This window comes from Aulostomus chinensis, chromosome 12 (genome assembly GCF_037954235.1).
Source record: "Aulostomus chinensis isolate RoL2024-O1b breed Wild chromosome 12, RoL_Achi_v1.0, whole genome shotgun sequence".
Taxonomy (NCBI): Eukaryota; Metazoa; Chordata; class Actinopteri; order Syngnathiformes; family Aulostomidae; genus Aulostomus; species Aulostomus chinensis.
In genome coordinates, this window is record NC_141331.1 from 10,302,979 (window position 1) to 10,322,262 (window position 19,284).

General features: G+C 41.2%; 2 long non-coding RNA genes across 5 annotated transcripts in view; one reads left to right on the top strand and one right to left on the bottom strand.

Annotated features, from left to right (window-relative positions):
* Positions 1 to 17,419, bottom strand: part of LOC147251977 (uncharacterized) — a 109,353-nt gene extending 91,934 nt beyond the window's left edge. Inside the window, exons 1-4 of one of the 2 annotated variants that reach the window (XR_015118819.1) lie at positions 17,161 to 17,419; positions 14,614 to 14,773; positions 795 to 907; positions 402 to 705 (exon numbers count right to left, since the gene is read on the bottom strand). This is a non-coding gene — a long non-coding RNA (uncharacterized LOC147251977). Of the gene's footprint in view, positions 1 to 401; positions 706 to 794; positions 908 to 14,613; positions 14,774 to 17,160 lie in introns of those variants that run through there. The other variant, XR_015118820.1, reaches the window with a different exon arrangement.
* LOC147251981 (uncharacterized) overlaps positions 17,110 to 19,284 on the top strand; it is an 89,218-nt gene continuing 87,043 nt past the window's right edge. For all 3 annotated transcript variants that reach the window (XR_015118821.1, XR_015118823.1, XR_015118822.1), the window contains exon 1: positions 17,110 to 17,262. This is a non-coding gene — a long non-coding RNA (uncharacterized LOC147251981). The remainder of the gene's footprint in view (positions 17,263 to 19,284) is intronic.

Genomic DNA, 19,284 nt, shown 5'->3' on the forward strand with positions numbered 1-19,284 from the left:
TATAGGGGGGGCGGCAAATCCCTTTATGCCCACCTTAAATCCCCACTGGGTCTGCCAGAAAACACTCACCCTTTGTCACCCAGCTTTGCTCTAGATGTCTTTTTTCTCTTTCGTCACAAGGAGGAGCAGAGCCATAGATTGCACAGAAATAGCTTTTCAATAGTCTAATGATTATGTGGGGAAATTGTCATGGGATGTTATAATCTTGTTACCATTCTAGAAAAAAAAATGTTTGAGAGATGTTTGGGTAAATTCCATTGTCAGATATCTTGACAAACAGAATCTGGTACCAACACCCCCCCCCCACCCCCCCACCCCCCAAAAAAACAAAACAAAACCCAGAGGCTGCCATTTTCCTGCTTATGAGGCAAGTTTACATCGAAATGTTTTTGGGTTTACTATTCCCTTTGCGTTTCAAATGGTTTCCTCTAATGTAATCCACAAATTAAATTAAGGTGCTGCTTCACAGTTTACCTGATGAGAAATTAGCAAACATCATTTCCCTTTGTTGTTGAGAGATAATGAGTCTCCTTCTCAGCAGGCTGGCGTTAAACATGACAAGTTGACCAGTTATTTGAAGACTCCTACGCGTGTCAGCGTGGTGATGGGGCCGAACACGAGGCCACTACACGTGACCTGACATGCGACGGCTTCGCAGTGTTTGCTGCGTGTCCCTTGTGATGTCAAATTCCTGTTGAGCCTGGTCTGGTCAGTTAAACACAGGAAAGAAGATGCGTATGAAGCTTTGGCAGAGTGAATATGGGGGGCAGCAACTGAGCACCGGAGCACGTTACCTCAGGCTGACGGCCCTCTCTGGGTCACTTTTGGATGGGCTGATGTCCGTGGCGCTCAGAAGAAGCAGCGCCACATACGAGCCCATTGTGACCCGTTCTATGGCGGACCAAAACTACCAAAATCCAAACAAATGAAGTAAAATGAATACATGACTCATGCCACTAGAAATCAATGTATCCATGAATGAATTAATAGAAGGTGGCATTCATATTTCTGTTTTTAATTTGCTTGTGTATCTTTATTATCTATCATTGTGAAAAACTATTTTCTCACTTCCACATTTATTCATCTCTTTAGTATTTTCCTATCTTACCAAACAAATTAGTTTCTGCACTTCTGTACTTTTTTCTTTTATATTTCCATTGATTTCAGTTCATTTATGTAAATTAGCAGGTGTGTTATGATTTCAATGTTAAACCTCACAGATCGACTACACACTATTTATCTGTTTCTTCATTTCCATGAAAACAAGACGCACTGCAGCTTCAAGGTATTATTGATTTTGGCGGTTTGGGTGCTCATACAGGGTTATAATAACTGTAACATCCTTCACAAAAACAAATCTATATGACATGAAATGTAATGTTCATGCCACAAGTTCATAAACCCAAAGGGATTATTTCTTCTTCTATCCTATAGATAATGTTTTGTTTGACATTAGAGGGTTTTACTCAAGTCAAATGTTTTATTATAGAGTGAATCCTAATTGGAATAGGAAAGAAAAAATACTTCCTTTTTAGTTGTGATGAAGTGATTGCCATTGTGTCATTAGAATTTGAAGGTCGTCTGTAATCAGTTGCTATGGATCAAGAGGGGCAAATCTTCTCAAAACAGACAGTTCGTTGAAAGGGTCCGAACAGTACAAAAAGTAGCTTTAATTAGCACAATGTGGACAAAAGTCAATTAGGTCTGAACTGATTGTGGGAGATCCGGTGTCAGAGCGAGGTCAGCTGTAGGAAAGGGTGGTATTACTGGGGATTAATGTTGGAGGAAAAGAGACTTTTTCTCTTGCCAGATTCTGCCATGCCTTGTTTTTAAATTTAGGGCATCATTTTCCTCTCAGCTCCTCTCTGACAACACTGAATATAGGAAATTCACCCCATCTTTATTAATATTCATCTGTCAGGATGACGCCATCTCAGAGTAACTTTGATTGACATCCACTGTGGGATGTGTTTTTACACAGTGTTCTCCTTCAAGTCGCCAGATACGTCTTAAATCTATCTGACTGTAGAGTGAATTAACTTTTTTTAGGGCTTCTGTAGCCTTTTCCAATTTATTTTTATGGCAGCAGACCACAACCCATGAGTTGTGGGTGGGATCTAGCGGGGTGCCGGTGGGGGCAGCAGGAGCAGGAGGTGCTGCTGCTGGTTAAATATGAGCTGTAGGGTGTGATTACATGACCTTTGACACCTCTGACATGGAGAGAAAAGGCTACTTGTGAATATGTTTTCATACATATTTTTTTCATCTAAACAATGAAATTAACCAGTCAATATATCTAAAGCATAAAATGAGCTCAATTAGCATAAAAAAACAACTTCTTGTGATAATATATTTAAATCTGACACACACACACACACACACACACACACACACACACACACCTATATATATATATATATATGTATATATATATATACACACACACACACACACACACACACACACACACACACATACACACAAAATCTTTTTTCTTCTTTTTTTTGCTGAGCTGTTGCCATTCTGTACCATTTTCTCTTGGTTTAAAGTTCCCTGTCCACAGCTCCCCGATGATCAGTGCCGTCTTCCGACAGAGCAAACTGAACAAAAGGCTTAACTGACAGCGAGATGAGAGAAGTGCATTACAGACAGCATGAGGAGACCCGAATGGGAGTGTGGGATGAATAATGCATTTGTCTCAATCCTTCCAATCCTGTAAGTTTGCAAAATGACAGTGATCAAAGTTGTGTCTGGAAAGGATGGTATTAAGGGGAGATTAAAATGGTTGAGAGTGTAAAAGCGAACACCAGAGGGGGAAAGAGGATATTTCTGTCTCTTGACAGATTCTGTCATGACTTGTTTTACATTTACACTTTCCCTCTTTATCCCTTAGTACCTATCCTGGCAATATAAATAGCTCTGAGAATTCAGTTTGGAAACAGCTGCCACAGTCCAATGTAACTGCTACCCAGACAGCTACTGCTGTGTTGCACACTCTGCTGGCATTCATGGAGGGATCAGACCTCCCCGATTCCTCCTTATACCGCTCTTTTTTTTCAAGTGTTTTGTTAGAAGTTTGTATGATAGTGACAAGCGATGTTAAAAACATCATCTGTTTGTATTTGGAAAGCAAATCGCTCCAGCCACTTTAAACATCCACTCAAAAACACCTCCCTGCATACTTTTACATCCTCTCCCTCTCTCTCTCTCTCTCTCTCGCTCACAGACACACACACACACACACACACACACACACACACACACACACACACACACACACACAGCCACAGCCACAGCAGATGCCTTGTCTCTGGTGTATTGTATTTGTAAGATAACTGGTGTGGGCGTCTGCAAAACAGCTCATTTTGCACCTGAGTCAAAATCCATCTCTGCTTTAGTCGCCAATAGCGTCGGGGATAAAAAAGAAGAAGAAGAAGAAAAAAAAAGAAGCTGAGGAGGACACATCACACCAAACCCACTCTCTGTAGAATACTTGTGCCCGACGACGCTTGCTTTATCCTGCTGCCTTCCATTTTACATTTGCTTTAAGATCAATAAGCAACTGTCACTCTCCTTTTTCCAAAAATATGTCTTAGAGAGCGCAGGCGGATGGTTCTTTTTACATCCACACAGGGAGCCACAGCATGTCATCCAGTAGTGAATGTGATCCACAGCAGATGATGATTTGAAAATTATCCCTATTTAATGTTGTGTGGTGTGTAATTTATTTAGTTATTTTTTTTTTGCTTTTCTGTGCCTCTTAAACAAGAAAACACCATTAAATAAAGATTTCCGTTGAACATATGTGAGTTATTTAAGTCATGACAGATTGCGCGGGCCATATCACAGAATAAAACCGGTTATATCGACATTCCTGGCCACGAGGAACGTTTTCTCCACGAGCAGCGGCAAACCCTCATAAATCACAGCACCCTTTGTTCATCCATGTGGTGGATGTATGCTCGAGGAAAATGACACTGCATACTTGAAGGGCATCAAATAATTGTGGTGCTTCAGGCAGAGCCAGTAGGACTGAAATAAAACAAGTGCTCTCTCAGAATCCATGACTGCTAAAAATAAGCCTGTTCAGATGAGGGTGGTGGATTCTCGGCTGCATCCTCAGCTCGGCTGTGGAGGCAACTGTTTGATGGAGTTATGAGTAAGGGGATGTACATAACTGTGCACCTCTGTTCCTCTGAAAATGTGACACGCCAAACGCGGAGTCTTTTGATCTAGAAAGCAATATGGTGTGGCCACACACACACACACACACACACACACACACACGCGCGCACACACACACACACACACACACACACACACACACACACATCTTACCTGTATGACAACCAAATGTGAATTACTTCTGATCCAAACCATGAGATGAAATGAAACTAACTGCGAACACAGAGACTGGCACTTTTTATTTCAAATAATTCTTTGAATCTTTGAATTAGTAATTAATGATGCGTTTTAAATACTTCATAATGAGGGTTTCCCCCTGAAGTACTTGTTACCTAGCAACTGCAACCAGATAACACTGCAACCGGATCCGAGACTTGACATGTTTTAATGTAAATGTGTGTACTGTATTCTCTATCGGAAGGAGGCTATGGCTGCGGCTGTTGGTGTTGGGTCGTAGCCTTCATCATTGTCTTCCTCTGCTAGTTCAGTGTCCTCTGTGGTACGAGGATGAATATTTCAAGAGTCTCTAATGTGTTCCATTTGTTACCTTGGTTGTAAACAGTCTTGGACTCTTCCCCAGGTACTCAGGTGTTTAACTCGCTGCCAAAAAACTGTGTTCATTTTACGCAAACACACTACCTAACGTGAAATTACACCCATGTTCACACCACCACAAATGTTGGCACCCCCACTGGTGCCTTCTTTCCTCTACTCGGTTATTACTGCATGTGCTCCCAGTGAGCGCTGCTACAGTTTCAAACCAGCAATGAAGAATTTGTTCTGCCACATTGACAAACAATACAAACATTTTCTTTCTAAAGCGGAGGTGGTGAAGATGCCAATCCGTCAGTCAGTAAGCCGAGGAGCTGGACAGCCGTGTTCTTAGACTACATGGATTACGCTCAGCGTGTAATTCATAATGCACTTCACCCACATGCATTTTTGATGCTATAGGAAAATAGAGCAGGCTTACAGCCTCCACTTTCCTTCACCACAGGAGTCAAACCTCCCATCGGCATTCAACCTCAGGGAGCTGATTGGACTAAATGTTGCAGAACACTGTTTTTTCCCCCCTCACTGTCTCTCTTCCATTTTGTCAGGGTCATGTAAACACTTAAGATTAATTTTCTTCTCCGGACCTTGGTTTGAAGGACTGGTGAGATCAAGGTGACAGGAAAATAAAGGAGAAAAATGTTTCTTATCTTGAGAGGTTTATCAACTTGTCTACAATGTTGTGTGTGTGTGTGTGTGGGGTGGAGGGGGGAGGTTCCATCTTGGTGGCTTACTGACTGTTGCATCACTTGAAGTCCAGCTGTAACAGCGCTTCAAGAGTGCTGTATGGGGACTTTTTTTTTTTAGTCAAACATAATAGAAAAGCAGGAAATAAATTGGTAGGAATTTGATTGGAATGCTGGAAAGTGGACAAATCCAGAGCATAGCTAGCTTGGGTTTTAGCTCATAGACAAGCACACATGCTCCTGAGAGACGGACTGACAGGGAGATGTCATGATGTTTATGGTTCAAATTTGTTGCTACACGCCTATGTAATGGCGGCACGGTGGTGCAGTGGTTAACACTGTCGCCTCACAGCAAGAAGGTTCTGGGTTTGAGCCCCGGCTCCAGCACAGGATCTTTCTGTGTGGAGTCTGCATGTTCTCCCTGTTCCTGTGTAGGCTCTCTCCGGGTACTCTGGCTTCCTCCCACAGTCCAAAGACATCAAGAGGGGACGAGGCTGATTGATACTCTAACCCCCCCACAACCCTCATCAGGATAAGCGGTAGAAAATGGATGGATGGATGCTTATGTAACCATGTGTTAAAGTTGACTTAAGTGGAATAAAAAAACTATTGCTCTTTTATTTTTTGTGCCTCACCTCCTCACCTTTTCCCTCACTCCATGAGTTTCCTCATGTGGAGTCATCAGCTGCATCTTTTCCCCAGCCGGCGAGGAGTGTCCCCACGGGAGGGTAAAGCACGCTATTACCCCGGTTCCCCTCCACTCCAAACAGGCGACCCGAATACGGCAACATATTCCCTCATCCAGTTTCAAGCAGCCCAAACAAGCCAGAGGCAACACTGGAAGTCAAATCAGCAAACCCCATCTTTGTGGTCACCACAAGCAGCTACCTGGATACCCTGAGCGTCAGGTTCTTACATTAAAATACAAAGAAACTGATTTATTTTGGGGTTTATACTGCTGAACTGGTGAACTACTGGGACATTTTTCATTTCAGCTCAACTTTAAACACACCCCTATTTCACATTTAAATGCGATAATTGTTGGTTTTCCAAAGTATAAAGTTGAGAGCACTTCACATAAAGAAGTGAGAAAGAACTCTCCAGCTGTTTTTTTTTTTTTTTTGTCCAGACATCTGAGTGACTGGGCAGCCTATCTATTAGACGCAAAAACTCTTATGAAATGGGCATAAAAATACCAACTAATTGGTTTGTTCAAACGTACATTTGACCCTTCCTTCCCTTCTCCACCGCTGCCGAAAGTAATAAGTCAGAAAAACAATTTAAATTGGGGTAGAAGAGAGGGATTAGGCTTCCTTGAGACAGTGAATGTGGATGAGGGTTATAGTTTTCACAGTGTTGTGTTTGAGGGCTACATTCAATCATGGTCTACTTGTCAGATAGAATAAATCATTCTGTAACTGTAATGCATAATACAGTCAAACAAAACTTTGCTGAGAAAAATATTCCCATGCTGAAGAACAAATGGTGATCTGGTGGCGCTGCCTTATTGTCAAATGTCATAGCCCATCATCATGAAGAAAGGAAAAAATAAACAGTACCAAAGGAAAATTGGAGTTGGTGGGAGTCGGTAGTAATGTGAGGGCTGGCTGAGCTTCGAAACTGCGATTCATGAACAAAGGTGATCTCTTAAATCGAGCGTTAGTATCACAAGGTCACACCGTGATTTGTCAGTGACCACAGAAGTGGCATAAATCACAACCTTTGTCAAACATGTGAGCTGAGCAAACACAGATAGAAATGTCATGTCGCTGGCCCCTTCGCTGACTCGATGAGGAAGTAATTTGTCAAAGCATTACTAAATAAATGTGTAACAAATGCATGAAAACTTTAACCTCACCTTGCAGGTTACTAGAGAAAAAAAATCTATTGAAGCATATTACTTTTCTGAAATGGATTATAGCCTGAGTGCTTCCAGGAAATGTACTGTAAAAGGCTCTGCCACCTCTTATTTAAAGTGACAGGTAGGTCTGAGGGCAACTGTCCCCTCAAGGACACACACACACACACACACACACACACACACACACACACACACACACACACGCAGACTCGCTAAAGAAATTACATCTTAACTTCACCTCTTCACCTTTTGTTTTATGGGTTTTCACTCGTGTGTTTTTTTGTGTCTTTTTTTGACAAGTTAGATTTGTCACATTCCTTTAAAAAACGTGCGATTTCAAGGTTGGTGACATTTAGAAAGATAGAAAAGGAAGATTTGAATGCACTAAATAAAAATGTACTAATAGCAAGTTGTCTAAGCTGTTGCTGGTGTTGCTGTGTCATCAGTTAGGGGAATTATTCATTCTGGCTCAGCTCAAAATATGCTTACCATCTGTTCCATTTTATTCCAGCGCACAGCTCATGGCTCATGTTTAATGTATCCTTGCTAATGGCATCGTCTACGTACAGTACAATGGCCGATTCTACATCAGGAAATCAAGGAAAGCGAGGGGGGAGGGAGCCAGACCTTGGTTGTATGAATGCCTTCAAAACAACCCTTTATCTGAATCATTTGCACCGTCGCTTCTGAAATTGACAATGATCATGAATAATGGTCCTGTAAAATGTATTAAGGGACATCACAATTTCAACCCTTCATCATCAAAGTAGCACATTTAGCAAACAAATCAGTCTTGTGACCACACTCCAGCAGTATTTATGATCTATTTAAATCCTCAGCAAGGCAGGTCAAGTGTGACTCACTCTAATATGATTATTCCCTTGAGTAATATATGAGGGACATATGGAAGTGGAATATGCAATGGGCCTTTCAGCCACATTTGCTCATACATACACTCATACAATATGAATATGATATAAAACATGCACATCAACACATACGCCCACGCACACACAATGTACTGGATGCAAAGTACACATTCATCAAGCGCATTTCCCGATCACAAATCAAATATGGGAAAGAATTGGATAAACAAGCCGTCTCCAGCAGTGAGCGTGAACAAGCTCTGACCTTTCGCTCATCAGGTGCAAGTGACCATCATAAAGGGGAAAAAGGGTTTTAACCGAGGGATTCAAATTTCTTCCAGGCTTTCTTGGAACTGTCTGAATTTGATATGAAGCAAAAGCTCAAACAAAGTCCTGCCCGTTGCACAGTTGAGGTTTTTCAAATCTTCAGCGATGACATAACATAACAGATTTAAACCAATATTTTACATTTAATCATAAGAATGCACATGCCAGAAGATGAAATCAAGACGCAGGACCACATGGAATTCATACTCAGCAAGCTGGAATTTAGTTTTAAAGGTCTTGAATGAAGATAATGCTAGTTACTGCTAGCTAATGTTCATCATCCAGCAGGGTGAAGCTTCCTCATCAGGTCCATCTCATCGGCTATTGCGTATTTCTGCTCAACATTCTAGCACGGTTCCTCTGCGTCTTGAATGAATTGTCTGGTGCGTGCAATCAAGTGATTAAAAAAAAAAAAGTTTTCATTCAGTTAAGATTTGAAAATATTCTGAATTTATAAAAAACCTTTAAAGACAACCTGCTCAGCACTGAAGGGCAAATGGAAGCAGCTTCAACTAGCTGTAGTTAAAGAGACAAAGATTTCTCTCTGGAGGTGGTAGAGCACCAAAACAGAGCTAAAGGAGAGTGAATTCCATTCATCAGGTGGACAAGGATAAGACTTCATACCAGTAATAACGTTGCTCTGTAACTCCCCAAGGTGCGAACAATCAACATATGTCCAATTTAGGACTCAGAGTAAATTGGGAACCACTACAATCTAATTGTGTTATGGGCTGTGACGCATTAACCAATTCACACTTATATAAATCATGCTTGATGGCAGAAGATGCCTGTGATGGAACCGTTATATCTCTGGTTTGTTTGTTTATCTTTGGTTTTTGCTGAAACTAAAAGTAAGGGACGACAGACAGGCAAGGCTTCAAGCGGCGAAACACAACACCCAAGAAAAGTACAAAAGACTTTACCAAGCGATCAACCAGTATTCCGCCGAGGCTAAGAGGATATGAGGTAGATGACGTAAGCGGGTAAGTTACCCAATCAGCGCCCCGCTACAGTATGTGTTAACGTCACATTTTAGTCCCTGCTCGGCTTCCTTGGAACCCCAGCGGAACAGGGACCAAAATGGTAAAGGTTAGTACCGTGTTGGGGCCAGTAGAAACGGGGCCGAACCGACCCGACCTGAGCTGAAGAGAGCCAGTGGAAACACGTCCTAACCTTTCAAAACCAAAAGAGCAACAAGCCCTGCAATTTACGAGGAATCAGAAAATATCTGGCATTTTGCTTGCTAAATGCCTTCAGTAATTATCAAAATTATTACTAATTCATTCATCGTGTCTCTACTCATCCACTTATTGACTAATCATTTCAGCTCCAATTATGTGTTCTGCTTTCACTGTTATTGAAGCAATAAACTATAAATGTTGGTATAACATTAATGTCTAGAGTCAAAAAAAAACAAAACAGCAGGACTTTAAATTTTGGCATGTTTGGCAACAAATACACGAAAAACGTCCCTGTTGCCAGTGCTCAGCAGGAAGAATTTCACATGTACTCTATGATGTGGCGAGGCAATCTTTCAATTTATCGTCTAATGATAGCCCACTCTCATCAAAACATATCTGAATATGTGTAGTTTCATTTGTGATGCTCTGCCTGAGAAATGTTGGCTTAGGACTTGCAGCCTGTAGGGGCCACATCAAATAGTTCTGGCTTTGAGGAAGATGAGAGAGCAGCATCGTCTTAATCTAGTGCTCCCAGAAAGGGCCATCACTACTAACTTTAATCACCCTGCTGCAGATTCTCACTGCTGACTCACAGTTTCTCATTTTCATTTTATCCTCTCCCAAAGAGAAGCACATGGCCTTGAAAGTAACAACAGTGGACAGACTGAGGTGGCTCATTAACACCAGATATGTCCAGGTCTACAAACCTGCCTGCTAATGGCTTAATTAAGACATCCTGCAGGATTATATTGCAAAGTAGGGTATTATGCTGCACATTCATAGCAACATTATGACCTGACACCTAAAAAAAAAAAAAAAAGCTCAATTAAATTCTTTAATGCTCTGATCATGTGAATAACACATCAGACTGCGTCCTGTTGTTGCACTCTGCGCGTGTATTAAAAGAGAATGCAATTTGAGAATATTAGCAGGGCTCATCTGCTAGATTCCGGAAGCCATATGCTCAGTCATTAGTTATTTCAGGCCCATTGTAAAACTGAGGCTCCAAATGTGATGTCAAATCTGTCCCTAAATATAGGGACAGATTTGAAGAGAATCTTATCTCGGCGGGGTAATATCACTGTCACATTTCTCCTCTACAGTCACTGACGCTAAAGAGCAATTAAACATGCAAGATGACTGTCGCTTCAAAGCAAAGAAAAAACTACCGCACGCTCAGTTAACATCTTTTATTACCCCAGATACTTAATAAAGTGGTGTATTCTGATACACTGAGACAGCATGTAATGTTCTGGTATTAATGTACCTCAACTAGAATAAGGATCTTTTTTAAAATACTACAAAGTAGATTTTATTTTACCATGTGTCTGGGTGTGGTGTTTGAGGAGAAATATGTCTGATTATGTCAGAGGGGCTTCACTGAACACTCTGCAGCAGGGAAGTCACAAGAGGACTGCAACAGTTTGCTGTCAAGTCAGCCAGATGGGAGCCAACGTCTTTCTCACCTCCGGGAAAAGCACTGGACAGGTGAAGAGAGAGACGGGAGGAAAACTCTGACACAAAGGTGTTGGATGAGGCAGTCAAGTGACAATCACGGGTCTAGGTTAGGTCTGGATGATAAGAGAGGAAGTTCAATGTAAGACATGAATAAAAGAAGAAAAAAATATGAGGGGGTGGATAAACTGCAAGGTACATATGATGCAGTGAAAGAACACAATGGTCCAAAGAGGCTCCACTCTGAGGAGCTGTAAACCCTGATTTTTATATTGTAGCAGCTGAGAAAACAGTGTATTTGTGCACGGAGGGGTGGGTCTTTATATTGAATAACTGATCCAGGGTGCAATTTCATACCACCGCCGTACAGTTTGAGGGTCTAGATTCCTGATTCAGAGGTATCTCTGTGGCAATTTCAACAGACAGCAGGAGTCACGATCTCCTGTCCAGGAGAGTATATACTGTCTGTCAACCACATGATGAGGAGCCTTTATATGGACCATAAAAGTCACAGCCAGACTCAGGCAACAACAACATACGTAATGCCGGAAATGAAAACCTGCACACAGATAAGCTCACTGCCCTTAGCTCGCTGCTTCATGCTGCATTCCTGCTTCTTTTTTAAACCAATTGCATTTCATCTAATTTGGTTTAAATCTACATCAATTCTCCACCAGAGGATTGAGAAAAGAAAGTTGTGCAGTGTGTAACACAAGGATGTATGTACTCAGATAGCTTTGTCATGACAACAGGGTCCTTCAGTGAAATCATCCTCACTTATTAAAACTGTCTACCAGAAATGCTGTACAGTTAATGAAATTTCGCAGGTCAAAGCCGTTCGTCAACATAGCACCGACATTACTCTGGAACAATTTATGCACAGCCATGAATGATGGTCAGCATTTTCTCACATTGTGTGAACTGAAGTCAGTACAGTCTTACATCATATCGATTCTCTTGCATGGAAAAGCCTTATTTTTTTTTCCATATGAATCTGTTTACTGCAGCAAAATAAAAGAGAAAAATAAGCAGAGTTTCAAATGCACCATAAATGTTTTAACAAAGCTTACATGGAAATAGTGAAGCAGATTATTAAAGGAGCCCATGAGATGGGGAAGTACAGTACAGTGCATTCAAGAGGCGTTGCTAGGAAACGCTACTGCTGGGTGAGTCAATGAGCAATCCACAGGCTCTAAGAGGAGCTACAATAGAACACACAGCCGAGCAGCCACACAATAATCTCAGTCCACATGGTCATTGCAATTATGCTAATTAATATCATCCTTACAGCCACTCCAATTAAAAATATAGTCTTTTCCTTACATGCCCCTGTTTAAATCTGAAAATGGGCTCAGCGAATCGGTTTCTCTCAACGCTGAAGCAGAGCTACAAGAGCAGAGCTGGGTCGAGTTACACGTCTGTCAACATATAGGGGGGAAAGTTCAAGGGAAGACAAAGAGAGAGGTTGTCATGTTTGGAAGAAAATGTGAAGATGCGAGTGGAACAACAACAGCCGTGTAGTAAAAGCTCAGGGGGGGGATTGTCATCTTTGCTAAGAAAAGTTGGCTTCCCCTCTCTGTGTTGTCACTTTATGGTCAATTTATAAAACTTTCCTCCCCTTTACTCCTCCTTCAAAGGAAAAATGTAGTACACACAGATGTGCCAACACATGCTAATGCACGGATAAACACACACAAACACACACAAACACACACAAACACACACACACACACACACACACACACACACACAAACACAATACAGATGACGAGTCACTGATAATGAGACGCAGCTCTCCTGTCAGACGAGCTCTGTCAGGTGCTGACTGTTTTCCATTCTGATATGGAATGAAGGCCACATTGCTCTGTAGGGGTTTCAAGTTTGTGTTTCTCTCCTCCATGGATTCATGCCGTTCATACTACCTGCACACTTGTCTCAAAATCAAGGATAAATCTTTCAGGTGACAATGCCCTCAGAGACCATCGATCGGTAGCTTTATATGGGAATTGTCAGAGCCGTCGCTGTTTAACAGCCCATAATAACAACATGTTGTGTTCAGCATATGTCCCATCATGCCTGGGGTCCAAACCTCAGTTATGTCTTTTACCTTTTTTTTCCTCCTGTGTATGAGAAGGAAAAACATTGAATTTTCTACACTGAATATAGATTTGACAGCAACCCATTAAAAAGAACAATCTCAATCAGTCAGTGTTTTCCACGTGTGTGCTGAATAATTTTCTGGAGAATTCTGTTTCCCCGGTCAATTTCATTGTAAATGATGTCATTTCTTGACATCAAATACAAGACAAAACACTGCAGCGTTAGGTTTATTACGATGGTGGTGTAGGAATGAGTCCTCAAACCTGGAAATAAGTTAGCGTTGTTTAACTTTTGGTTCCCTCATCTCAAAGTCATTGGTGGAGATGATCTTGCACATCAAAAAGGTGTAATTTTGTTATCCCCAGACTTTTTTGTCAGCAGTAATTCAAAATACATAGACTTTAGGTCCAGAAAACCAATGCCGATACAAACTTCTGGGTTGGCCAACAAAGATACGTCATCCCTGCAGCACTCTATATTTAGGGACACCAAAGATTCTTTCTGACTCATATGTTATGAGACAGTCTTGACACTTAATTTACCTTCACAGATATTTCTCTGCAAATGAGATGATCTCAATCTGCATTTTTAAAAAAAAATTAATCTAAACCACAGAGGAACAGTTATCAAATAATACACTATAGAGAAGGCAAGGAGAAGAGAAGGGGTGACAGATGCTAGACTAGCCTCATGTCTAACAATGACATGGACTCCAGCTGCCAGAGGGCAGAGGTAAAGTGTTCCCTGGCTTCGTTGAACACTCCGCCAGGATCTGGGAGTGAATCCAAGCAGCCAAACACATCAGACCTCCGCATAGTTTGGCTGGATTTGGCAAATGCCTACGGATCAGCTCATCACTTTCACCCTCAATTTATTCCATGAACTATCTCAAACTTGGTAGTCAGCCACCTACTTTTGCATCTAACTTCGCTGCTATATAACTCAGAAGATCACAAATGGTTGGTTTCCATCTCTCCCATCAGTGCTGCAGGAAAGTGTCTACCATCCCTGAGAAGCTACACAGACAATGTCACTGCATTCCTTCAATCAGCCACCTGCATCACCAGGATCTCTAAAAGATCAAGCCAGTATGAAGTCAAGCACGATAACATCTCCTTCTCTGTCAACAGGAACAACGCCATCGTTGGTAGGGTAGCCAGTGGGAAGTCTATAGAGTATAACCTGTGTCATGATGCAACTCTCGCAAGACCTCTGGAAGATTGGTGCGAGCCGTCTCCTAGAAAAAATCATCGTGTGTTGCTACCAGTTCACTTTGTACCAGTGAATGATGTGATCTTGAAATAATGTGAGATCTCTTAGTCAACAGCACTGAAGATGGTCTTGAAAGTCAACAATTACAACTGCAAATGGCAAAGTCTTCTTTAGGAGAGAGAACTGACCTGTCTGTGGAGAAAGCCGAAGTCTAGATCAGACAGGGAGCAGGCGGAGGGCTGAACAAGAAGTCGACAGGCTATCAGCCAGCTGAAGCATCTGGAGATAGTGGGGTACTTGCATCCAGTCAGAACTTGAGTTCCGTGGGTCCAGATAATGGTTAAAAGCCTAAAAGAAAAGGATGTATAGGGTTAGAGCAGTAACAAGAGCTGTGCACAAACTGTGAAGCTGGCAACAGGACCATGACATAGGCCTGCATGCACACAGAGGCTGAGTTTGTTCCAGAGGTTTCTCCACGACCCAGAAATCTACACCTTTTGTGTGGATCTGAAGCGAGCTGCCACCTCTGTGACGGCCAGAACCTCAGCAAGAGCACATTCTAACTGTGAATCTCATTTTATCAAGGGCTGGTACAGTTAAAGTCACAAGTGGGTCTTGCAACGACTTGCTAATTAGAGTGGTTTTGGACGCATGAGGACTTCAAGTCTGTCAGCATTTCTACTGCGGAAACACTTCATCAGTCAATGAGCTGGGACACACAACAACAACAACCAAAAAAGAATAGTCTATCCTGGCACCTGGATTTGACTTGAACATGTAACCTGGACCAAGTTCAATCACTGCACTTTCCCTTAGGCTAGACATTGTCCTGTGGTCCCCCTCAAAGCCTGAACTCACTGTCCCGTGGGAGGAAGGTATGGAGGCAGCCTTTGAGAGGGGGAAGGACAGGTACAGAGAGATGTCTGTTGCAGGCAGGGAAGCAAGTGTGCACCATGACCCACCTACCCATGCAACTCAGCCCCAGAGCTGTGCCTACATCTGAATAATCCATGAGCAAAAATCAAGGCACTTCTCACTATATATGGGGAATTGTGAACTGAAAGAGACCGGCCACATCAGGACTGGACAGTAGAGTTAAAATGCATGAGAAATTACTGGCTCCAGATTAAATAAAGCTGGACTTTTACATCTGGCATCCTCATGAGATGATGGTTTAATGAAATGTTGTTGCTGTATTATCCAACCTTTCATCGAGATGCAGCCTACTTAATTAATTGGCAAGTGAATCTAATATATATCATACAGCCCTATTTTGCCTTGATGGGTTATGGATGTGAGTAAATAATAAACATGAATATGCTGATATTGACTCCCTACAGGAGTTTGTATTGTCTTTATGGCTTTAATGAAATATGCTAATTTGCTGCAATAACCTCTGTGGAGTCACGTTAACCATCTCTACTGACATTTGCATTCATTACACTATACATTAATAACACAAAACAATACATGCTCAGCTTTAGATGAAAATGGAAGCTGTATTTAACTTGTTGATATCAGTCAGGTCGGGTTCTGCCTCAGTGTGCTGATATAAGAACATTCTGACTTGACCACAGGCATTCTCAGGTCAACAGCGCCATCTAGTGGATAAAAGGAGAACTGCATAGCTTGAACTACTACATAATTATTATGACCGGTAGCGAGACAGCATATAAGGCACCTTTGCAGTATTTCTCAATCAAAAATGGCTGGAAAATAAACCAATTGTCTATATCCAAAGAAGGCTTTAATGCCACACAGGTGTTTGAATGTCTTTTCCTTTTCTCAACTCCCTCTGGACTCTGGACACTGCAGATGCCCGGTTAGTGACCTCAGCATAATGTTCCCTGCAGTCATCCAGAGTCTCTTTCCGTGTCTCATATTCCCAAACCACTCTCATCTGGAAGAAAGGGAGAGTCTCTTTATGCCCATATGTCACTGTTCATAATTCGCCCCTCAATCAATCCAGACAAGTTACAATATTCGGTGAGCTTCAAAGTTTATGTAAAATAGCAAAATTAAGCTAGCGTAGCTATCCCACAGGCACACAGAAACTAAACTGTAAATCATGTAACATGGAACTTGTCTCCTTCAATTGTTAACCAAGCATCAGTGTCATTGTGGTGTCGTCCTTAGGCCTGTTATGGCAGCACACATATCAATCATTAAATATGATATAACACTCTACATAATCCATATGCTTTGACACCACTGGACTGTTGAATGTGCAAGCAGATTTGTTGTGAGACCATCTCCTGCAGTATTTTTTTTTTTTTTTTTTACCAGGGGTGAACATTTTATTTGGAAAGTGATGGGGAACATAAATTGTGCAATGTGGATTGGAGTCAAATCCCAGAAAACACAAGAATTAATACCATTCCCACAAATTCTACACATTATACAAGAGGCTAGGCACCACAATGCTGCAAATTAAGCCACAAGTGCCAGTACTGGCCTACCTGACTTACCATTCATCGGTCTGAGGTCCTGAAAAACAATATTTTGCATCCCAATTCAATATGCAGCGAGTGGGGTAAGAAAACTCATACATAGGTATAAGTGTTCGTGTTTGATGAATTAATTTAATCTTGGCATTTCTGGTTTTCCTGATAGGTCTGTCAAACACCAATAATGTCACCTTTAAAAGTGCTGCCCGGATACCATGTCGCAAACTTTGTAGCCTTATCGGCTAATATTACTGCTGGAATCACTCATCCTCCCTTGAGGTTACCTACAATATTATCAAGGTGTTGGTCAGGTCTTCGGCTTGGACCGGTGTCAAGAGAGGCAGATGACCGCTGATGAGACCATGGCCACGGGCACCACAGTAAACCGAGGTTGGTGAAACAAACTGATTTACTTGTTAAACTTATCGTGGGCTACCAACTTTACAAAGTTAGCTTGCAACATTAGCTGCTGGCGCGGCAGTCATATAGCATAGTTGACAAAGCGAGCTTGCAACGTTAGCCGCTAGCGTGGTCGTCATATAGCAGAGTTGACAAAGTTAGCTTGCCACAGTAGCTGCTAGCGTGGCGGTCAAGCAGACTTGTGAGTGTTGAATTCCATGTTAGTGTGAGTTTGTGTTTGTCTTGCTGCAGGAGCTAAAACGGTGTCAACCGGATTTTGGCCAATGAGAACCAAAGGGGGGTATGAATATATTTTCCAGGGACATATCTTTGGCTAAACAAATAAAGATACACTAGTTTATATAATTTTACCTTATACATGTCATGTGACACACTGACTCCAAATCAGTAGCTGATACTGCTGGACTGGACACAAACGGTAAAATACACTTCTCTTTATTGAAATTAGAGAACACTTGGGTTGGTTGACACATTTTTTTTTTTTTTTTGGACACTTTCCTGCAAAATTTTTGGTAGAAATTTCAAACTTGTACAACAAATGGAGGGTAAGGTCTTATCTGTAAGAAATTAACCCAACCCTATTCAAATTTTACATATCGTAATAATAAAAAAAAAACCACATAAGTTTGCCAAACTATCAAATTATAAATGTAAATATAGCTTTGTTTCTCAGTCCATTTCCTGGAAATAACACATTTATATTACATTGTTCTACAAAAACTTTAGTCCAAAGACCACCTTTTTTTTAAACTTTGGTACTTTTGTGGATGTTAGATTTTTTCCTTTGTCCTTCAGGACCAGTAAAGAGATGTGCAAACGAAAAGTCCCTAAAGCTAACCAAATCCGACCCCCCCCCCCCCCCAAAAAAAACCCTTGTTTTTCTGTCATTTATTGCCAAATTGATATTTATTTCAATAGCTTCCATGTCATTGGAACATGACATAGAAACTCCAAATCAATACATTCTATATTTTGGGCCCAAGCACTCAACAGTGCAAGAACCTAATTGTTTTTCAAGGGATTATTTTGAATATTTATTTATCTTAAAATGTTACTGCAAAGTTCCTTTTTCTATTTTGCAAAATTAATCTTTTTTACTCTCTTTTCTTTCATGTCATGACCTAGCGACTCTTAAGCAGTACCAGATAATATTACTGGACTGGAACACCTCATTTTAAAAAATTTCATTGGCTTTTACATGAATGTTTTAACGCAAAATTCCTTGTCTTTTTTTATCCACTTCAAAACGAATCTTTCTTTCAGGAGCTACCATGTCATGTTACTTAGGGACTCCAAATCAGTAGCAAGCTTGACAAGGAAGACACGCCCCTCGCAGTTGCACTGCACTGCTTCTTCAAATTAAGACAAAAGTTTCTCCTCCAAATTCTTTGTTTTTAACTTACAGAGAAAAAAAAAAACTTTCTTGTTCACTTCTGTTTTGTATTTATATTTTTTACACCTTTATCCAGGACTTTATTCAATAAATAACTGTCTGTCATACCTCCATTGAAATGGAACCGAATATACATAATCACTCTTGATACTGCGATATGCAGGACCTGCACCTCCTACATCGACATGTACGCGTTAAAAATGTCTCTAATTGCTTGGCAGCCAGCAGCCTTTCTCCCTCTCCCAGGTAATTTCTCAAATGCTGTCACAACTACATTTATTAAGCCTGTAAACTAGATGGCTCAGTAATTACAGGCCAATATCAAACTTGCTTCTACTTTACAAGTTTTTGCCCTCAAACAGTAAAGTTTCTCGTCGTGTCTACGGCATCACAACACTGGGCCTGCTCTCATGAGTATTTAAATATTGGTGCCAGAAAACTTTTGTTATTCTTTATGCTCCTGGATTCACAGTACACTGCGTTCAACACATTTGACTATCGGACAGAAATGATACTGATTAAAAATATGTCATAGCTTTGAAGTTCATCTGTCTTGTGCTTTCCTGTAATAGTTTGTCTACATCATCCAAAGATGTGGA